Here is a 12,775-nt window from a genome sequence, read left to right as displayed (position 1 = left end):
GCCATGGCATCTTTAAAGAGCTCTTTGTACTGCAGTCATTTCTTGTACTAAAATAATACCTCTGCATTAATAACCTTTTTCATCATCATTGAGTAGGCTGGGGGTGGTAATGGGTGGGATGGGGATTAAAATATCAACCAAGACAGAGCATAATAGCTCCCAAATGTTAATAGCTACCATTCCCAAGAGGCAAAACAAAGCATGCCCAAGAAATCCTCCCCATCCTTGCACTTAGCCATTTTTCTTGCTGATCTCTTATAAAGGGTCAGGGACAATGAATACTTTAAACTTAAAGCCAACAAATTCCCTGTGTTCTTTATCCAAATTATTCTAAGGGTTTCTGTATTTGACTGTTAATGAAAACATTTGAAAAAAAATTACTGGCCCAGTAATGATCTTCAGAATTGATTTACTTCTGGAATAATGAAATATTGTTAACTGCTGGGCTGCCTCATTGCATTAAAAGGTCAGCCTAGTAAAAGTAATGTTGGATTAAGCAGTTGGAGAGAAAAGCTGGTTTTATGTCAGGATTCAAGCAGGTCTAGTTACAGATCTCAGGTGAAAGGATGTCCCACTGCCAACATCTGACATATGCAACCTCTCTTGTCTTTCTTATTAAGTTCCAGTGTGAGAATAGCCAATCCCAAAGAGCCAGTAAAATAAAGGAGGCACTTGAAAGAGGAAAGAGTGTTCCTTGGTCTCAAAGGTAATTGGATTTGGGCATATTTATGTTATGGTAGACAAGGGTCAGAGGCTTGAGCTAGATCTGAAATGGCACTGTATTTCTCCCTTACCAAGAAAAGCAAAGGAGGAACAAAAGGCTTTGGGAAAAGTGGTCCCTGTAAGCATCTTTACTTGGTGACTGAGCACTCTTGGCCTGGCAAACTGCTGTGCCCTTCCTATGTCCTTCCTTGGCTGGACATGGAATATTCCAAAGATATTCACTCTTTCTCCATAATCATAGGTAGAGGACAATTCATAAATTCCAAGTTCCATAGTAACATATCTTATTCACTCTGATTCTACATTTCTTTGACCTTGTGAAAAGTAGAAGGAAAATCTCTTTTCCAAATTACTAGTTAGCTCCTCACAATGTTGTGAATTTCAATTGAGCTTTGTTGCTGTAAAATATAGCACTGGAAAAATTAATGTATGGCATGCAGAGGCAAAACTGAGGCTTCATCCTTGTTTGAGCAGTAACTCTTAATAAGAATAGATATTCCAATGCATTAGACTAGGGTACTATTGGAAATAAGGAAGGAGCACTTTGGGCCACGGGTACACAAAGCCAAGACAAACTGGTGTTTTCAGGCCATAATTAGTCAAGTCAGGGTTAGAGAATGATGACTGCTCACTTCTACTCTGAGTAGTAAGTTTGATATGATACAGGAAAGGGAGGCGAGGGGAGGGAGAGTGATGTGAAAGTCATCAGTGAAGAGATAGCATATGAATCTTTGGGAACTGATGAAGTCACTAAGAATATTAGAGAAACAGGCTCAAACAAAGGATGGAAGCATATACACAATTGGACAGCTTTATAAGTTTGAGGTGACAGGAGAACCAAAAGGAAGCAGTATAACACAGAAATAAGAAAGTATACAAGAGTGGGTGCAAATCACATAAAATGTAGTAAAGAGGTCAAGAGTAATAAAAAAGGGGGAAATTAAATTTGGCAAATAAGGGATGATTTATAATGTTGACAAAATGCAGATTTTGGTCTCATTTTCTGCATCATAATCCGTGTCCAACCCTTGCTACATTTTTTCTTATTTATTTCTTTAAATATCTTTCAATTATATGTAAAAAATATTTAACATTTATTTTTGAAAATAATGAGTTACAAATTCTTTTTCTCCTTTCCATCCCTTCTCTACCCCTTTGAGAAGGCATGCAATAGGATGTCAATTATAAATGAAAAGTGATGCGTGTGAGCCATGTTGTAAAAGAAACTACATTAAAAAATAAGAAAAATAAAAAGGAAGTTATGATTCAGTCAGCATTTAGAGTTTATCATCTTCTCTCTCTGAAGGTAGATATGATTTTTCATCATGGGTCACTTGGAATAATTTTATTTCACTACCTTGATCAGAGTAGGTAAGTCTTTCACAGTTGATCATCCTTACAATATTGTATTACTTTGTACAGTGTTCTGGTTCTACTCGTTTTACTTTGCATGAGTTCATTTAAGTTCTCTTAGGTGTTTTTTTTCCCCCCTTCTGAAACAATCCTCATTAGCATTGAAAACAATGCTTACTCTAGGTTTTAGATAGATGACTATCATTTTTTAATTTAAAAAGTCCCTTTATTCCTATGTTTTCTATTGTTTTTTAGTAGGATTGGCTGTTATATTTTGTCAAAATCCTTTTCTGCATCTATTGAAATAATCATATGATTCTTATTGTCTTTTTTTGTATTGACATTATTACACTGATAGTTTTCCTAATGTTGAACCAGGCTTGTATTCCAAATATAAATCTTACTTGATCATACTAGGTTTTCTGTGACATATTGCTGTAATCTCCTGGCTACTGTACGATTTGAATTTTTACATCAATATTTATTAAGAAAATTGTCCTGTAGTTTCTGTTTTCCATTTTTGCTTTCCTTGTTTTAATGATCAGAATTATATTTGTGTCAAAAAAAGGAATTTTGTAAGACTCATTGTCTATCATTTTTTTCAAATAATTTGTATTGTATTGGGATTAATCATTCTTTAAATGTTGGTAGAACTTGTATATAAATTTATTCAGTCCTGGAGATTTCTTTTCCTAGGGAGTTCATTGATGGCTTCTTCAATCTATTTTTTTATGATAGGGTTATTTAAATATACTATTTCCTCTTCTATTAATCTGGAGTTTTTGTTGTTGTTGTTAATACTCATCTATTTCACCTAGATTGTTGATTTTACTGGTGTACTACTGGGTAAAGTCATTCCTAAAAATTAATTTAATTTCATCTTCAATGGTGGTGCTGAATTTATCCTTTTCACTTTTGATATTAGCAATTTGAATTCTTTATTAAAAAATAAAATTAAACTATTGTTTATTTATTTTATTGGATTTTTTTTTCATTGGAGTTAATTACTTCTTTATTACTTCTTTCTCAACTTTCAGTTTTATTAATCTCTCCTTTGATTTTTAGGATTTCCATTTTGGTGTTTAATGGAGATTTTTAATTTTTTTTCTAGGGTTTTTTTATTATGTTTTTGTTTCATGTCCACCTCGGTTTCTTTTGACTGCATCCCTCAGATTTTGCTATGTTTTCTGATTATTGTCATACTCTTTAATGAAATTATTGTTTGTTTCTATGATTTGTGACCCATTCATTAGGATTAGATGATCTGGGAAATGGTGTGGTCACTGCTCTCCTGGTCTATGATTATTACCCAATAATTGCCCTTGATCCCTTGGCATATCAATGCTGCTCCTCAGTGTTCCTGCTCCCTCTTGAGTAAAAGTGTTTCTCTCTGGACTAGAACTATGATCCAGAAGTGAGTATCAGGAATGGAGTTGCCAAACATCATATAGACTTGCACCTAGTGATAGCACGGAGGTCCTCCATAATCTCATTCTGACTAGTTGCCAAAACCCCTCATTGTCTCTGACTTGCAAGCTTCTGAAGCTACTACTGCTTCTAACATTGCCACTTAGTCCCACCATTGGTGTTTCATCCAAATAGGCTCCAGGCCCATTTTTTTTTTGTTTTGGGGTTTTTTTTAATTTATTTATTTTAAGCTTTCAACATTCATTTCTATAAAATTTTGAGTTCCAAACTTTCTCCCCATCTTTCCCCTCCCCACAAGGTGCCGAGCATTCTAATTATCCCCACCACCAATCTGCCCTCCCCTTGAACATCCCTGTCTTCCCTTATTGCCGTGTTCTCTTTTGTCCTTTAGGGCAAGATAAATTTCTATATCCCATTACCTGTATTTCTTGTTTCCCAGTTATATGCAAGAACAATACACAACAGTTCCTAAAACTTTGAGTTCCAACTTTTCCTCCTTCCTCCCTCCTCATCCATCCCCATTGTGAAGGCAAGAAATTCATTATAGGCTATATACGTGTAGTTTTGCAAATGACCTCCATAATAGTCATGTTGTATAAGACTAACTATATTTCCCTCTATCATATTCTGCCCCCCATTTCTTCTATTCTCTTTTAACCTTGTCCCTCCCCAAGAGTGCTGACTTCTAATTGCTCCCTCCTTCCATTGCCCTCCCTTCCATCATCCCCCCCAATTATCACTTTCTCCCCCACTTTCCTATATTGTAAGATAGGTTTTCATACCAAAATTAGTGTGTATATTATTCCTTCCTTGAGTCAAATGTGATGAGAGTAAGCTTCATGTTTTCCCTCTCACCTCCCCCTTTTTACCTCCATTGAAAAGTCCTTTTCTTGCCTCTTTTATGAGAGATAATTTGCCTCATTACATTTCTTCCTTTCTCCTCCCAATGTAGTCCTCTCTCACCCCTTAATTTCATTTTTTTAGATATGATCCCTTTCTATTCAACTCACCCTGTGCTCTCTGTCTCTGTGTGTGTATATATATATATGTGTGTGTGTGTGTGTGTGTGTGTGTGTGTGTGTGTGTGTGTGTGTGTGTGTGTGTGTAAGCCCACCAACTACCCAAATACTGAAAAAAAGTTTCAAGAGTTACAAATATTGTCTTTCCATGTAGGAATGTAAACAGTTCAACTTTAGTAAGTCCCTTATGATTTCTGTTTCCTATTTACATTTTCATGCTTCTCTTGATTCTTCTGTTTGAAACTCAAATTTTCTTTTCAGCTATGGCCTTTTCATCAAGAATGCTTCAAAGTCCTCTATTTCATTGAAAGATCATTTTTTCCTCTGAAGTATTATACTCAATTTTGTGGGTAGGTGATTCTTGGTTTTAGTCCTAGTTCCTTTGACTTCTGGAATATTATATTCCACACTGTTCAATCCCTTAATGTAGAAGCTGCTAACTCTTGTGTTATTCTGGTTGTATTTCCACAATACTCAAATTGTTTCTTTCCAGTTGCTTGCAATATTATCTCCTTGATGTGGGAACTCTGGAATTTGGATATAATGTCCCTAGGAGTTTTTCTTTTTGGATCTCTTTCAGAAGGTGATTGGTAGATTCTTTCAATATTTATTTTTCCCTCTGGTTCTAGAATACCAGGGCAGTTTTCCTTGATAATTTTGTGAAAGATGATGTCTAGGCTCTTTTTTTGGTCATGGATTTCAGGTAGTCCCATAATTTTTAAATTGACTCTCCAGGATCTATTTTCTAAGTCAGTTGTTTTTCCAGTGAGATATTTCACATTATCTTCTATTTTTTTTCATTCTTGTGGTTTTGTTTTGTGATTTCTTGGTTTCTCATAAAGTCATTAGCATCCATCTGTTCCATTCTAATTTTGAAAGAACTATTTTCTTCAATGAGCTTTTGAACCTCCTTTTCCATTTGACTAATTCTGCTTTTTAAAGCATTCTTCTCTTCGTTGGTTTTTTGAACCTCTTTTGCCAATTGAGTTAGACTATTTTTAAAGGTGTAATTTTCTTCAGCATTTTTTGGGTCTCCTTTAGCAAATTGTTGACTTGCTTGTCATGCTTTTTTTGCATCTCTCTCATTTCTCTTCCCAATTTTTCCTCCACTTCTCTTACTTGATTTTCAAAATTCTTTTTGAGCTCTTCTGTGACCTGAGACCATTGAATATTTATTTTGGATGTTTGGGATACAGAAACCTTAACTTTTATGTCTTTCCCTGATGGTAAGCATTGTTTTTCCTCATCCAAATGGATGGGAGAAGATATCTGTTCACCAAGAAAACGACCTTCTCTAGTCATTTTTTTTTCCCTTTTTGGGGGCATTTTCCCAACTAGTTACTTGACTTTTGGGTCGTTTGTCAAGAGTACGGTATACTTTGGGGATCTGTAAAATCTCTACATAATCTCTACATAAACACAAGGAAAAAGAAAATTTCTGCCCTAAAGCATTTCATATTCTAATAGAGAAATAAAATAATGAAAAAGGATGTAAAGGAACAACAAAAATTAAGGTATCCATTGTTATGGTGTGGTTTTGAAGTTCAGAAAGTCAGAAGCAAATAAAGGGGTAAATAAATGTTTGATGATATAGATCCCTCCACAAATGGAGACCAAAGAAAGAACTTACCCAATAAAGAGGAGACCTGCCTTGTAAGAAGGATATTCCAGGAGAATGTCATAAGCATTTTCAAATACTTAAGGACAAGGAAGATCCAGATGCTAAAGGAAGTTCTAGAATGAAACAGCAACTAAGGAATTGTCCAAAAAATAAGAACAAATCTGGAAGAGGAATGCAACCTGGCTAGGCTGAGCCCTGATACAAAATCAGGGCCCAGAAAAAACTTACCAAAAGAAGGCTTGAGTCAGCCTACCAGAAGAATATTCTACATTGAGAAGGTCACAGGAATGGTTGGATATCAAGGGCAAAAGAGGCTCAAACTCTGGGGGGTAGTTCCAAATTCTATAGATAATTCAAACTGAACATACCCAAAACAAATTCTTTATTTCCTTTAAAGCCCATAGTTCTATGTAACTCCACTATTTTTTTGTAGAGAATACCACTATTCTTCTACTCCCCTAGCTTTGTAACCTTAGAGTCCTCAACTTATTCTTTTTCACATTCTGTGTTGCACCAGAGGTCAGGTCTACCCGATTCCTCTTTTAGAAAATCTCTGACATTTGTCCTTTTCTTTATAAGCATGTAAATACCACTCTACTTTAGATTCTTATCACCTCTTCCCTAGAATACTGCAATAATATCCTAACTTGTCTCTCCATCACCACTCTCTGCTCTCTCTATCCTCCATTCAAATTCATAATATGTCTGACTCTCAATAAGATTAAAACAAAAACAGTGATCTCATGGGGGTAGTTATGAGTGGACCAAGGATAGAGTCATTTAAGACACTTTTCTACGTTCTCTTTTGTTTCTGAACAATGAAAGGCATGATAAAGAAAGAGTGTGAACATAAGAAAAAGAAGTTTAAGGTCTTTCTTGAGTTAGGCTAGGGAGTTTCATCCCAAGAGTCAGACAGATCTAAGCATTCTCTGCCATTAAGAAGCTTGTTAAAGTACTAAAAGCAGAAAACCAGCAAGGGACTCATCAGGAAGTCATAACTACCTGAGGGCTAGAGGCATAATCAATACACAATGCATCTTAAATGAAATAAAGTGAGAGAGTCTCCCTAAAGAACACTGAAAGCAGCAGTGAAGAGAACACCAACCCTGGAGTTTGGAGGACCTGAGTTCAAATTAAGCTTCAGACACTTGACACTTACTTTCTTTGTGACCCCAATAGACTCCAAAATAAGAACATTAAAGGAGATCAAAATTAGATTAGTTTTAAATTAGATTAACTACAATGGGAATTTAGTATAGGAAGGCTTCTTGGATCCAGGGTTCATTATCTCTTTATGCTTCGTTTTTCTAAATTGTGTGTCATATTCATTTATTAGATATAAATGAATCCTAATTCTATTATTTATGTTTTAATTTTTAAAAAATCAATTGACTATATTTGGCTTTAATTCTGTTTTGTGTCAGCTATTTTTTAAATTTAACATTTATTTTTCTCAATTACATGTAAAAACAATTTTAACATTTTTTTCAAATTTTCAACTCCAAATTTTCTCCCTGCTGTTCCCACTTCATTGAGAAGGCAAACAATTTGACATCGATTATACATATGTAGTCATGTGAAACAAAAGTCCATGTAAGTCAGAAACTCCCCAACTAAAAAAAAACACACACACACACATACACACACACACACACACACACACACACGAAAAAGAAAGTAAAAAAAAATGTATCTTCACTCTGCATTCAGGCTCTGTCATTTCTTTCTCTGGAGATAGACAATACCTTTCATCATAAGTCATTCATAGTTATCTTGGATCATTGTACTGCTGAACATCAGTAAGTTATTCACCGTAGATCATTATACAATATTGCTGTTATTGTGTGCAATGTTCTCTTGATTCTGCTCATTTCACTTTGCATCAGTTCATGTAAGTCTTTCTATGTTTTTCTGAGAACATCCCTGCTTCTTATTTCTTATAGCTTAAAGTATTCCATCACAATCACACACAACAACTTGTTTAGCCATTCCCCAATTGATGGATATCCCCTCTCAATTTACAATTCTTTGCCACCATTAGAAGCTTCTATAAATATTATATATATATATATATATACATATATATATATATATGTGTGTGTGTGTGTGTGTGTGTGTGTGTGTGTATCTTTTTCCTTTCGAAAAAAATCTTTTTAAGACAGATCTAATGGTGACATTAAACATTTGTTATATGCACACATTAGCAGTACCTACTCCATGTTTGACGACATCTACCCAGAATCATATTCTCAGAATTTGAAGAGGTCATCTACCTTAATCATTTCTGAATACCAAATATTCAACCACATCTCTGGGCTACTGATGAACTCACTGAGACAGGGTATTCTACTTCAGCACCATGGTCAATGTTAGGTAGGTTGATCTCATATTGAACAAATTGTTGCTAATAATTCCTCTTTTCTAAAGCTACCAACAAATTATCCATATTGTATTCTCAGAGCCCCCTCTAGCTTCATCTCTTTAAAATGTTTTATCCTTAACTTCTTGAAGGCTGCTTCCCCACTTATGTCTTCAAGTCTTCTTTTCTTCAACATAAGATTCTTCTTATGATCCTCCTTTAACTTATCAATGCCACATTTCTACAATTTAGTAACCAAACCTAATCATACTTTAGATATTGTCTGACCAAGGCAGAATACAAGGAGGCTGTCACCTTCAGTGTTTGGAACATTATGTCTCTACTGTTATAACCAAAAATCATATTTTATCTTTTGACACCCCTTTGGCATGAATGAACCAAATTGCACTAACAAGAATCCATTACAAGTTTCTTGTTGTTACATTTCCCCTGTCATAAAATATTTCAATTCATATTTTGAACACAAATTTTATTAAATTGCAATTGTATGGAGACAGTATGACAAAGTGGATTTGTAATATGGGAATCCTTTGTTAAGTTTCCACCTCTGACATATCATCCATGTGATCATGGGTAAATCACTTAAACTCTCTGATGTTCAGACAAATAGCTAAGACTGATTATAGAATGGTTTCATCCTGTATGTAGGAGTGGTTCTCATGCAATGAAATCACAATCCTTTGAAATATATTTTGATTTATTAAATTTGGCAAATTCTGTTCCTCTCAAAATCTTTCTGACTCTATGCTTAATATGTTTGTTATCACTCTTAACTTTGTGCCACCTTATGATTCCATAAGTATTGCACCTATGTCTTCATCTGAGTTAATGATCTTTAAAAGTGTTGAACATCAAATCACTTACCTGCTCAATGGGAGAGGGAGGGGGAAGAAGAGAACATATTTCAAATTTCAAAAAAATATATAATGAACTTTAAAAATAAACAAATTGTATGAAAATATTGAATGGAAGAAAGAAAGGTATAAATAGATCCCTGGAGTATTTCATTAAAGTCCTTCCTTTGAATTGATAGATCTCTTAATTCCATCTCTACAGATCAAGTATTCCAATTTTAAATGTACCTAAGTGTATTATCATCTAGCCCACCTAGTAGAGGATACATATTCTGGTTCCACTCTTTGGGAGACATGATTCTAAGAATCATGGAAATATGAGTCTTCACTTACCAGATTTTCCCCATTGTTAGAGACCCATAACAAACATCAGAATTTCATTTAACCTCTTAATATCTGGTAGATTTTATAAATAGTATTTACTGTAAAGTATAACAAGAACAAAAACACAAACACTCCCCTATCTCTTGGAAGGAGGTTCAAAACTTAGTTCATTTCCTAGCATTAGTCTCATCAAATTCATGTTAAAAGTTGTCAATTCTGCCTGATGAGTTAGGGTTCCAGAGGAAAATCCTGGAGATTACTTTTATTTCTTGGGACATCAATGCTTCACTGATTTTTGAACCCACATTCTGGAAATCTGTTATACCAAAGAAACCCCCTGAGTGCTATCTTCCTAAAATGGAAAAAAAAACAATAATGGGAAAATGGTAAAGATCCAAGGCTAACTTCTCAGAGGCCATATGGCATCAGAGCAGGAGAAGGATCTAAAGCTTCTTTCTTTATAGTATATGTGCAGGTTGTATCAGCCAAACAAGTTAATGATATCTCTGCTTTTGCTAGACCCTGAGGATGATAAAATTGTAGTTTTAGAGCTGAAGGGGCATTAGAAGTCATCAAGTTCAACATCCTCATTTTATAAGTGAGCAGCTGAAGCTGAGAATGTCACTTTCCAGAATCATTCAACTACTAAAATTCTGAAGCAGGATTTGAATTCAGGTCTTCCTGACTACAATCATAACCCTAAATACAGTGCCCCATCTAGGCAATCTCTTCTTTACATCTTATTTAAAAAAAAACAACAAACATAACTCTCATGAGAGATTCTGTCAGATATTTAGGCCTATCATGCCTTCATAATATCCCTGATTTAACTGTTTAAAAATCCTATGATAAAATAAAATAAGCGTAGCTGTTATGACCTTTTATTGGTCAACCAACTCATGTTACCTCTTAATAGCCTCTCTTCTCCTTTCCAAGGAGAAAAAACTATGCCTTTAATGATACAGAGGTCCAGCCATTTTGGAGGACAATTCAGAACTACACCCAAAGTGCTATAAAACTCTGCATACTTTTTGTGATTCTCCTTTCCCAGTTGGAACTCCCCAAACTCTTCCTCCATGCTCATTTCTCCCCATGCCAAACCAGGTCACAGCAAGGTCACCCCCTCCACCCAACTCCAAACTCCCTCCCCCAAGCCAAGTCCTTGATATTGAACTTGAATGAATCACCCCAAGTCCTCTATTCAGACTGCATCTTCATACTGCCACTGGGGGTACTTACTTAGAGAACCCACTTATCCCTGGACTGGCAGCCAGCCCTCACTAAGGTTGAAGGACACTCTCCTGGTCAGCATCTTGTTGTTAAGGAAGGAGGATACTTATTTAATAAAATATGCCATAGACTGAACAGTGCAAACTGAGAATGGCAGGTGCTGTAAAGTTGGTGGTTGCTGTAGCAGTATTTCTACTGACATTTTTTATGTTATATTTCAAGTATTTGAAAAAAGCTAGATTCAAATTTAGGAAATTTATTTGCAAGTCAGCACTACAGATAACTTATACAAAATATCCCAGATATAAATGTAGAATTTCAAAAGTTTGTCCAGAAAAACATTTTCCCTTCAAAATGGCAAGTGGAGTAGCTAATATTGGTCCCAAAATCTATGTAGAAGACAATATTTTAATGAGTGGTGTAAAGAATAATGTTGGAAGGGGAACCAATGTTGCATTGGTAAATGGAAAAACATGAGAAGCATTACGCACTGAATACTTTGATATGTGGGGAGGAGATGTGGCACCATTTGTTGACTTCCTTAAGTCTATTCTGCATGGCATTGTAGTTTTAATGGGAACGTATGGCAATGGAGGAACCAAACTCAATAATGAGGCAAGATTACTGATTGCTTCCTTGGGAAGTACAGCTATAGCTAACCTTGATTTTAGAGACAACTGGGTCTTCTCTGGTAGAAAAGACATCAAGACAAAAAGCCCCTTTGAACAGCACATAAAGAATAACAAGGACACAAACAAATATGAAGAATGGACAGAAGTTGTAGAAATGAAAGGATGTACTCCCCAAAAGCAAGACTGAACAACATAAAGAATGTTAGAGAAAATTCTCTTTCTGCCATTGATGGGAGTTCTATGAAGAAGATACTACTATGGAAATGTTTTGAGACTATATGTCCATCTTGTCAGTTATGCATGAGTATACACTCTTCCCAATCAGGATTATTTATTGCTAACCTAAAGAGTAAACTTTGTAAATAGGTCCACCATAAGAAACCTTTTCTAAGGTACTGTCACTCTAAAAGCATGGTATTTAGATTGCATTATGAAACGCATCTTTAAGATGTAGAAATGTCTTTAAGCACACATTGTGAAGAAATTATGAAAACTGTTATACTAGTGTAAAGATACAGTTTTTATAAGAACGTGGCCATTGTGAAAAATAAAGAGTTTTGTTGGGGTGAGTAGGGGAGCTAATTTTTTTTAATATACTGCCCTTTTAAAGGCAGTAGTCAGTATTTAATAAAGAAGTATTTGATTAGTTGTATATATTTCAGAATTTTGCTTTGCTGCCTAATAGTTGATACCCTTCCTACTCTACCTCATTTATTTCTCCTCCTTATTTCCTCACATCCCACGGAGACTTCTGACCAATAAAACTTTAAGATGTAGAATTAGAATGTTTGATATAGAAATTTAGATCAGGTTTGCAAAAAAGCATGAAAATCTTTTTTGTATAAAAAAAGGTGATAAAAGAAATGTGTAAATGTATAAGATTTGAAATTCAACTTGAAATAATTTGTATTTATGATACAAGTAAATTAACTTTGTAGCAGCCATTTAAAGAATGACCTTCATATAGTTTAGCAGCATGGTCATAGAAATAAAAAGATTTTTAAAATTAAAAGAAAAACTGTGCATATTTTTGACCCAGCAATATCACTATTAGGTCTTTGTCTCCAAAGAAAATCAAAGGAAAATGAAAAAGACCTATATGAACAAAAATAAAGGTTTCCAAGAATTGGAAATTTAGAAGACACTCATCAATTGCAGAATGGCTGATCAAGTTGTGCCATATGATTATGATGGAGCACTATTGTGATATG

At 34.9% G+C, this 12,775-nt stretch overlaps 1 pseudogene; it reads left to right on the top strand.

Moving 5' to 3' along the window:
* Positions 1-11,751, top strand: part of LOC140512064 (protein FAM3C pseudogene) — a 31,964-nt pseudogene extending 20,213 nt beyond the window's left edge.
* The last annotated feature ends 1,024 nt before the right edge of the window (positions 11,752-12,775 follow it).

Source organism: Notamacropus eugenii, chromosome 6, assembly GCF_028372415.1.
Source record: "Notamacropus eugenii isolate mMacEug1 chromosome 6, mMacEug1.pri_v2, whole genome shotgun sequence".
NCBI lineage: Eukaryota > Metazoa > Chordata > Mammalia > Diprotodontia > Macropodidae > Notamacropus > Notamacropus eugenii.
This window is presented reverse-complemented; position numbering and strand designations above follow the sequence as displayed.